The 10672-nt window shown below is 42.6% G+C and overlaps 1 long non-coding RNA gene across 1 annotated transcript in view; it reads right to left on the bottom strand.

Moving 5' to 3' along the window:
- Positions 1–1534: 1534 nt before the first annotated feature.
- Positions 1535–10672, bottom strand: part of LOC111752843 (uncharacterized) — a 33333-nt gene continuing 24195 nt past the window's right edge. Inside the window, exons 5-6 of the long non-coding RNA XR_002787737.2 lie at positions 6216–6708; positions 1535–6117 (exon numbers count right to left, since the gene is read on the bottom strand). This is a non-coding gene — a long non-coding RNA (uncharacterized LOC111752843). The remainder of the gene's footprint in view (positions 6118–6215; positions 6709–10672) is intronic.

Genomic DNA, 10672 nt, shown 5'->3' with positions numbered 1-10672 from the left:
ACCCTCGAGAATTTATTATCATTTTTTATATGAGGAAATTAAAGTTTAAAAAAATTGACACGTACCCCAGAGAGAAAAAATACCAGAGTTGGAACTTTACCTGGCTCTGACTATTTGCGGTGCCCAGAATCTTTCACGACACCAGCAAATGAGTTCCTCTCTTGTCATTGCTTAAACCAGGCCTGGGGATGAAGGGAGAGAGAAGGGAGGGTTACCCTGCCCTACAGTCATCACCTCATAGGGGAAGCAAGAGACATGTTTACACCCTAAGACTCATGAACCTTTAAAACTCATGTGAACAAGAGAAGGTAAACCCTAATTGGAACTGTAGAGCTGGGGGTGATTAATCAAGTAAGACTTCCTAAAGGGAATAATTTCAGATTCCTAAAGGGAATAATAGTTAGGGTTTTGAAAACGCACCAATGCAAGGGTGGACTGGGGGTGGGAGGATTTAAAAAAAAAGAAAGTGAGAATCTCATTCATAAGTTCACTAGTTCTTGTTTTTCACATGGCCCGTGTATGCAAATGTATTTGATGTGAGAAGCTATATAGAGAAACGACCTTTCATTTCTACTGGAAAAGTCTATTATGTTTTGTTTAAATGGCTGAAGCTTTAGGGAGTCTGCAAAGGTTAATAAGCAAAAATTGGCCATTAAATTGGAACTACTTAATAGATGAGTTCGAAAAGCTGTCAGAAAACCTCCTCACTAAAGAAAGGGGGCAGTATAGAATTACCACAGAGGAATTATGGACAAGATGGCTGCCATCTATTTTTTCTCTGCTTTTTCAACCTTTCCCCAAAGGAAAGAGAAAGTAGATTCAGGAACTGAGAGTATGCAAGATTAACTGGCTAATGTACATGATGTAATCTGGGCCAAGACCCTTTCTTTGTCTGTCAGATAGGCATGTCTTTAGTTACTATCTGAAGTGGAGGCCCATTTACGGAGGAAGCGCATGGAGTGACTCTCCAATTTTTTAATCTAAGTCATCATCTACAGGTCCTTACCACTCAACAGTCTACCATGAAGTACAGTCTTAGCCCTAGATGCCACCAACTCCCCTGCCCTCCTTTTCCCAAATTGAATACACACCAAACTCCGTGAAACATTAAAGGAGATTTATACCGTAGGCTGTAGAAAAATGTTCCAACAAATGGAGTTGGGAGCCGTGGTGGTTAGCTGCTCTCTGTTTTCTGTCCTCTAAGCCTTCCCTCTGGGAAACGCCCTTTCCCCCACAGCACGAGATTATTGTGGGCGTAGGTCCCAAGCTGACCAATCAGAATACCCCATCCTCCTGGATACACAAAGACGGGCATATGACCTCTGCAGGGTCCTCCTCGGAGCGTGGACTGAATGATATGCTGGGGGAATAAAAGACTCTCTTTTTTCCAGGATTGTTACCTTTAAGGATGATATAAACCAGGGACAACTGGTAATCATGTTTGCTCTCACATGGAGGAAATCTGCCTGGAGCCAGAAGAACTAAATGCCTGTGGAACTAAGAGGTAGCAAAAAAAAAAAAAAAAAGTCCTGGATCCAGCTGTGCTTAAAGTCAGTTTACCTCTTGAATTTGGTTACATGAGCCCGTATATTCTTTTTTACACTTAAACTTGTTTTTGTTTCTACTGTTTATATTCAGAAGACTCCTAAGTAATACTGGGAGAGGGAGACAATGGGAGATCAAGCGTTGTGCCTTACGTAGATAACGTGCTCCTTTGTGCTACGCATATATACCAAGGGTTGGCCCTTATTGCTTAGGCTTACAGAGGGTGTCCCTCATGGATAGTCCCTTGTTCCGAACTTTGTATCTTCTTTCTCATTTTCATTAGCCGTCTCCTTTTAACCCCTTTCTCCTTCTGATTCCCCTTCCTAATTCCCTTTTCCCTTGGAATCGATCATCTCCCGTAGAGAAATAGCCAAATTTCAGTCTCCCTAAGTTTTTTCCTGTAAATGGCAAATTTCACATGCTCGGCCTTCCAGGATGTTGGTGGCTTCATCCACACACAGTACTGCTGCTTTGCTCTGTGTAGGCGGAGTTACTGTGCAGGAGTCACAGAGTCACTGTGACACTGTGGCCCTGGTGTCAGAGTCCATGGGACCTTCCAGATAAGGAAGCAGTTCAAGCACTAGTCCTGAGGATATAGGAAGGGACAAGGGTGCTTACTCTTGGTGTATCTATAACTCAATGCATCTCATCAACTCAAGGAGTCACTTAGTCACAAAACCCTTTTCCTAGTCTAAATAAATTCCTATTCCCTTATTATCATAAATTTGACACTTTCCTGAGAGCAATAATCCTGGCCTTATTTTGCTAAGAAAGTATTTATCCTGTCACTATCCTGAATTGTATCTGAAATTGATGGGCAAAAATCCCTAAATTAACACACAATATTCCCACAGCCCACAAACGATAAGTAGCTCAGGGCCCCCCAGGTCATTTCTTCCTAACTACTTGTTTCTCCTGTAATGTTGCTGGCATGGGTAAAAGTAAGAGGTTGGATAGCTAACACTCAGCAGTGTGAGAAATAAAATATTCAAGAAAACTTGCTTAAAATAGCTTTTGATCTTAAGCTGACCTGATGCTTAAAAATCAGAAATTAAAACAAACAGGCATATGCACAGAAAGGCTTTTTGATTCCACGAAAAAAATTCAGGATGAAGTTAGAAGGTCTTTTAGGAGATTCTTGTCTATTTAAGCCTGGAGGGAAATCCAAAGTTAGTTTGAAAAGTGATTGAGAATAATTAAAAGGAAAGGAGAAAGGAATCAAATAATACCAGTGCAAACGGTTAAGCACTTGCCTACTAACTAAAAGCTTGGCCTTTTAAATCCACCCAGAAGTGCCTTAGAAGAATGGCCTGGCAATCTGCTTCTGAAATGTCACAGCCATTGAAAACTCCATGGAGCACAGTTCTACTCTGACACACATGGGGTCGCTATGGGTCAGAATCAACTGATGGCAACTGGGCTTTTTTATTTAAAATTTTTTTTATTCTCGTACTTTAGATGAAGGTTTACAGAACAAATTAGTTTCTCCTTAAACAATTTAGTACACATATTGTTTTGTGATGCTGGTTACCAACCCCACGACGCATCAACACTCTCCCTTCTCAACCTTGGGTTCCCTATTACCGGCTTTCCTGTCCCCTCCTGCCTTCTAGTACTTGCCCCTGGGCTGGAGTGCCCCTTTAGTCTTATTTTATGGGTCTGTCTAATCATCGATTGAAGGGCGAACCTCAGGAGTGACTTCATTACTGAGCTAAAAGGGTGTCTAGGGGCCATACTTTCAGGGTTTCTCCAGTCTCTGTTAGGCCAGTAAGTCTGGTCCTTTTTTTTTTTTTTTTTTTTTGTGAGTTAGAATTTTGTTCTACATCTTTCTCCAGCTCTATCTGGGACCCTCTGTTGTGATCCCTGTCAGAGTAGTCAGTGGTGGTAGCTGGGTACCATCTAGTTGTGCTGGACTCAGTCTGGTGGAGGCTGTGGTAGTCGTGGTCCATTAGTCCTTTGGACTAATCTTTCCCTCATACTTTGGTTTTCTTCATTCTCCCTTGCTCCCAATGGGGTGAGACCAGTGGAGAATCTTAGATGGCCGTTCACAAGCTTTTAAGACCCCCGAGGCTACTCACTGAAGTAGAATGTAGAACATTTTCTTTATAAACTATGTTTTGCCAATTGAGCTAGGTGTTGCCCTGAGACCATGGTCCTCACAACCCTCAGCCCAGCAATTCAGTCCCTCAGGGAGCTTGGATGTATCTGTGGAGCTTCCACAACCTTGCCTTGGACAAGTCGTGCTGGCTTCCCTGCGACTGGGCTTTTTAAATTTATACTTGAGTATTATTTATGTATTAATAAACACTTACATAGCTCTTAACTATGTGCCAGGTACTGTTGTAAGCATTAAAATATTAACGTACTGTATTAAACTCTCAAAACAACCCTATGCAATAATTTACATCAAAATATATCATTTTAATAACATTTTACTAATAACAATAACTAACATTTTTCCAGGGCTCGCTGTACTTGAATTTTATGTACATTATCTCATTTAACCTTCACAACCATAACAAGTACGTACAGTTATCACAATGTTATGGACGAGAAAACCAAGACTTAGAGAGCTTAAGTAACTGTCCAAAGGCTGCACGCTTATAAGTGGTAGATTTGAGTCTTGATCTAACTTTAAAGCCTGTGCTCTGAGTTACTGTACTATAGCCTATTAATAGTTAATATTTTACTGTTTTAGTACAATTTTAGTTTTGTATTCTCATACAATTGAGTGAAAAAGCAAGCATATCTAACACCTATATATATTTAACAAGGTTATAACCCAGGTGAAGGCATTGATGGTTCAATGGTGGAATTCTCTCCTTCCAGGTAGGAGATCTGGGTTCGATTCTTGGCCAATGCACCTCATGCATAGGCACCATCAGTCTTTCAGTGGAGGCTTGTGTGTTGTAATGATGCTGAACAGATTTCAGCCAAGCTTCCAGACTAAGACGAACTAGGAAGAAAGGCCTGGCAATCTACTTTGGGAAATCAGTCAATGAAGACCCTATGGCTCACAGTGATCCAATTTGCAATGGATCGTGGGGATGGTGCAGGACTTGTTCTCTTGTGCACGGAGTTGCCGTTGAGTCGGGGGCTGACTTGATGGCAACTAACAAGAACAACATAACCCAGGCACTACCATTCATCTTAAGGCAGCTTTTTCAAATTGCAGGCACAATACACAGTAGTACATAGTTCAAAATTAAGACCTTTGGAGCATTCTCTTTGCAATCCAAATTAATAAAATGAAAGGATAAAATCACAGGCAATATAAACTTGCCTTAAGGACAGTTATTCCGATCTTAATTTCAATGCCTTCAGTTTGGCAGATGTTGACTGAATATCAGGTTGTGACAGCAAACAGATGGCACAGGCAAACTAAGTATTTACAAGGGATAATGCAATATCCTGGGGAAATAACAGGGGGAGAAACTTATACCACCCTTAGGCTTGAAGGGACAATGGAGAAGGAGCAGTTGCTAGAATCCAGAGGAGACATCAGTGTGGAAGAGGGATGCGTGATTGCAACCTGGGAGTTCAGCAGAGGGACATGGCTAACCAGGAAGGTTCAGGGGGAATAATACCCTGACCTCACTTTTTTGCCACTCTGTGATGTCCTGCCAGTGCCTCCAATGGGCCAAAGCCAACTGGAAGCCAGCAGGTCAGGGAGCCTCTTGATGCAGACCATACAGAGCAGCTTCCTGGAGCACAGAACAGGGTGAAATAGGGCAGAGAATGTCTTACAGACCAGTGGAAGTTATCCAGGAAATTGACAAACCCAAATCAATGCTTGTGGTTTGGTAAAATGGATGTCTGAACCTGCCGACTTGAGAACCAGCTTCTCAATCTCCACCAAGGGTGGCTACCTGCACCAACCTAAGTACTTGGTCAGTTTCTTAGTCTATTTTAATCCCTTCTCAATCTCTCTCCCCATCACCTAAATTCAAATAGGCCTCTGACCCCAATGTGGATCGCCCACAGTTTTGGTCGCCTCCATGCTGGCACAAAGGCTGAAGTACAGAGCGCTGAAGGACCCTTGAGACTCGGGTGACAGCATGGTGTTCACGCCTGCTCTGACCTCATGGTTGGCCCTGCTTGTTGTTCTAGCCAGAGGCTTCCTCTTCTTGGGAAATTTCACAACCCCATCTGCTCAACAGACATCCATCCTGAGGTAAGCCTGGAAAGGTTATAGCTTAAGCAAAGGCCAGAAAACCTGGTTCCTGTTTCTAGGCTTCTGCAGAGCAAAAGTAGGCATTGCATAGACAATGAGAAGGGATGCTGGAACAGGTGTGTTTGTTCAGGCCCTCAGGTGAGGGACAGGAAAGTGTCAACTCATTAACCGAGTTCATAATTTTCTTCTTTATTCTTCCTTGGAAACCACTTGAGGCAGGTGTTAGGTGCAAGTGGCCCAGCCTTTCTTCTCTTCTTGCTTGTGATCTGGTACAGCTCACCTTGACCCAGATGCTTCACTATAATGATCTGCTCAGCTCTGTCCTCCCTAGATAATACTCTGTGTACCACTTCTTTCCTTCTGCTCTGGTCTCTATCCCTGAGTCTCATTGCTTGGTTCTGGTTGAAAAACAAGAAGAGATTAAAATAAAACAAACAACAATTAATCAGTTTACTGTTGCTAATGTAATGACATGGTTCAGTGGTAGAATTCTCACCTTCCATGCAGGAGACCTGGGTTCCATTTCTGCCTGATGTACTTCATGTGCAGCCACAACTCATCTGTCACTGGGGGCTTGCGTGTTGCCATGATGCTGGTCAGGTTTCAGCAGAACTTCCAGACTAAGATGACTTAGGAAGAAAGGCCTGGCTACCTACTGCCTAAAATCAGCCAGTGAAAACTCTCTGGATCACAACAGTCTAATCCACAATGGTCATGGGTATGGAGCAGAATCAAGCAGTGTTTTGTTCTGTTGTACATGGGAGCCCATGAGTCGGGCTGACTTGACAGCTGCTAACAACTCAGTGACACAGGGCTCAGTGTCTGTTCTAGGGTTCTGCAGAGTTACTTCAGAAGCTGCCTTGGTGGGAGGAGAGGAGCAAGAGAAAGGACAGGTAAGCAGGGTTTTGGATGCGCTACTCACCCTTCCAACACAGCTTGAAGATCTCCTTTATCTGTTTTGTATTTTGAGGCACCATGTAAAATTCTGACTGGAAAACAAAACAACAAACAAAAAAACTGGTTGTGCTGCTTAAAATAAAAGCAAAACAGAACAGAACAAAACAGTCCCAAGAACATTCTTCAACCACTGGCTAAGAGGGCTAGTCATCCTAGGATATATCTTTTTGACAGGGATTAGCAATGTCTTTATTGTAAGCCAAGTGTGAAACAATGAAGCATAGTGGTTAAGAGCATAGGCTCTGGGGCCCAACTCCCCGGGTTCAAATCCAAGCTCCGCTATCAACTAGCTCTTGGGGGAAGTGTTTTAATGTCTCTGTGCCTCAGATTCCACACTTCTAAAATGGGTAATAACAGTACCCACATTCAGGGATGTGTTGTTTTTGTTCTTGGGGGCCATTGAGCTGACTTTCGATGCATAGCAAGTCCATGTGACAGAGTAGAACTGCCCCGTGGGGTTTTCTAGGTTGTAATATTTATAGGAACAGATTGCCAGGTCTTTCTCCTGTGGAGCTGCTGGCTGGGTTCGAACTGCCAACCTTTCTGTTAGCAGCTGAGCACTTAACCATTGTGCCACCAGGGCTTCTTAAGGATTAAATGCAGTACTGGCTGGATCTGGCTGTGTGTAACCTCTTCACAACGCTGCGTTCAGGGATATAAACATTGGTAGCTTGGAGTTGGCCGTGAGTACTTCGCCATTGGATTGTGTGGATCATAACAAATTATAGGAAACATTGCAAAGAATGAGAATTCCAGAACACTTAATTGTGCTCATGAGGAACATCTACATATACCAAGAGGTAGTCATTCGAATAGAACGAAGGGAGACTGCATGGTTTAAAGTCAGAAAGAGTGTGCATCAAAGTCATATCCTTTCACCTTACTTATTCAGTCTGTATGCTGAGCAAATAATTCAAGAAGCTGGACTATTTGAAGAAGAATATCTTATCAGGATTGCAGGAAAACTCATTAACAACCTGTAATATGTAGATGACACAGTGTTGCTTGCTGAAAGTGAGGACTTGAAGCACTTACTGATGAAGATCAAAGACCACAGCCTTCAGTATGGATTATACCTCAACATAAAGAAAACAAAAATTCTCACAACTGTACCAATAAGCAACCTCATGATAAACAGAGAAAATATTAAAGTTGTCAAAGATTTCATTTTACTTGGATCCACAATCAGTGCCCACGGAAGCCACAGTCAAGAACTCAAACGACTGCATTGGGCAAATCTGCTGCAAAAGACCCCTTTAAAGTGTTAAAAAGCAAAGATGTCACTTTGAAGACTAAGGTACGCCTGTCCCAAGACATGGTGTTTTCAATTGCCTCATATGCCTGTGAAAGCTAGACAATGAAGACCGAAGAAGAACTGATGCCTTTCAGTTATGATGTTGGCGAAGACTATTGGATATACCATGGACTGCCAGAAGAGCGAACAAATCTTTCTTGGAAGATGCAAAGCCAGAATGCTCCTTGGAAACAAGGATGGCGAGACTTCATTTAACATACTTTGGGCATGCTATCAGAAGGGATCAGTCCCTGGAGAAGGACATCGAGGTAGAGGGTCAGTGAAAAAGAAGAAGACTTTTCATGAGCTGGACTGACACAGTGGCTGCAACAATGGGCTCAAACACAGCAATGTTTTCTAGGATGGCGCAGGACCGGGCAGTGTTTTGTTCTGTTGTACACAGGGTTGCTATGAGTGGGAACTGACTGGAGAGCACCTAACAATAGCAACATTTCACCATTGATATGGAACAAATGCTGCAAACCAGGGCTTCTTTTGTTCCCCTGAGACCTTCTTGGTAAACATTTGCCAGCACACTACTGCTTAAATGACATAAGACACTACTGCTTAAATGACATGAAACACATAAAGCACTTAGAACGGTGTGTAGCACATGATAAATGCTTAGTAAAGTTCAGCTAACTTTATTATTAGTTACGGTTATTTTCTTCCATGTTCTGTTCTTCCCCCTGTGCCAGTACAGACATCAAAGCACCTTGCTGCTCCTCCTGTGTGCTCCAGTCCATTGTTGCAGCCACTGTGTATTTTAAGTGCCTTCCAAACTAGGGGATTTATCTTCCAACACTATATGGTACAATAGTCTGTTGTGATCCATAATGTGGCTAATTTTTGGAAGTAGAATGCCAGGCCTTTCTTCCTGTTCTGTCTTAGTGTGGAAGCTCTGCTGAAACCTGTTCACTATGGGTGACCCTGCGGATATTTGAAATACTGGTGTTATAGCTTCCAGCATCATAGCAACATGCCAGCTACCATAGGACAACAAAGTGACAGTTGGGTGGTGGCCTTGGATATTAGGATTACACTTATTTGTATTCTTCTAAATATTGGAGGGTGGACATGACTCTGTATATAATAAAACTAAGTTTTTAAAAGAGATTAATATGGAACATAAAAACAATAGGTCCTTATAGCAATGCAGAACTTTTGTACAACAGTGTTAACACGTGGCTCCCAAGGCAGCAACATAGGACACCCTAAACTAGCAATGGGATGGCTAAGAATCAAAGCCAAGGAACCCAGATAATCGTTCACTCATTCAACAAATGAGATTTGTCTACTGTGTGTCACACACTGTGGTAGGCCAGGGAAATTGGTGACCATGTTCAGGGCCAAGTTCAGAAGAAGAGAATGAAAAATGGGGGTGGTCTTTGGAGGAGACAGCCTCCAGATCCCTTGAAAGCTCCAGTAGCATCTTTGAGGGAGATGTTTAATCAGTAATTGCCCTGAGAGCTTCTCCATCAGTCTTTATTTCATACATAGGTCTACAAGCCTCTGCTAAGGAAAGTGGGGTAGGGGCCCTGGATTTTTTTCTCATTTTCTGAGTGGTCAGCCCATAGCCAGGAAAGCCCACATAGCTTTGCCAAGATTGCAATAAGGAATATTGGAGCAGGCATCTTAATTCCCAGTCTAATTGCAATTCCCCTGTATGACCCCGTGCCATTGTCCCTCTAGGATCATAGCTTTAATACCTCTCACTTCACAGCTCAGCAGCCTGAGACATCTTGGCTACAACTCTGAGGGCTGAGGTCAGGCTCTTGAGCAAGAAGGACCCATGTTCTGGGTTCTCACAGCACTGCTTTTGAAAGCAAGGATTGTACCATCATATAGTCACATGCACCAAAAAAGAAGAAAGGAGGAATGAGTTCCTAGTAGGTGCTACATTTTTTGACCTGGTTTAAGTTTGTTCAGGCAAAATGACAAGAGGAGAAGACTATTGCAAACCTTCAGCATAACATCGCTACAGTTTCCTGCTTCCATTTCCCACTTCTATCAGATTTGTTTCTTGTAATTTCCTTTGACTAGGCCACAGCTTACAATGTTACAATGCTGCAAGGGCACCTTGCTGAGTGTGAATCCATTTCCCAATCTCTTTAAATAACATTTGTTTCTCGACTCATGCATGTCCCCTCATTCATCTTTCTTCATCTGGCTCCAGACTAGTATAATAACCCGAGAAACCTCAGACAAATAGAAGATGCAGCAGGACACTTAAAGCTAATGACTTCATATTGCAGCAGTTTCTGCATCCTCCTGCTTCAACTGAAATTATAAGTATAAATGGAGTCCTTGGAAGAAAGCTGTGGCAATCTAATTCTGAAAAACAGCCATTGAAAACCCTTTGTAACATGGTTCTACTCTAACACACATGGCGTTGGTATGAGTCAAAACTGATTTTTGTTTTTAGCTCATCTACTAACGATAGGGAGCCATGGCGCTGCAGTGGTTAAGAGCTTTGCTCCTAACCAAAAGGTCAGCAGTTTGAATCCACCAGCCACTCCTTGGAAACCCTATGGGACAGCTCTACTCTGTCCTGTAGGGTAGCTATGAGTCGGCACTGACTCGATTAAACACAAAGAACATCCTGGCTGAAGACGTTAAGACCCTAGAACAGGTTACAGAGGAATGCTGTAATACTTCTTCCCAGAAAAGCTATAAATAATGGGAAGTAGATGTTCAGTTTG

This window comes from Loxodonta africana, chromosome 15, assembly GCF_030014295.1.
Source record: "Loxodonta africana isolate mLoxAfr1 chromosome 15, mLoxAfr1.hap2, whole genome shotgun sequence".
Taxonomy (NCBI): Eukaryota; Metazoa; Chordata; class Mammalia; order Proboscidea; family Elephantidae; genus Loxodonta; species Loxodonta africana.
Note: the sequence above shows the minus strand (reverse complement) of the source record. Positions and strands in the feature narration are given on the sequence as shown.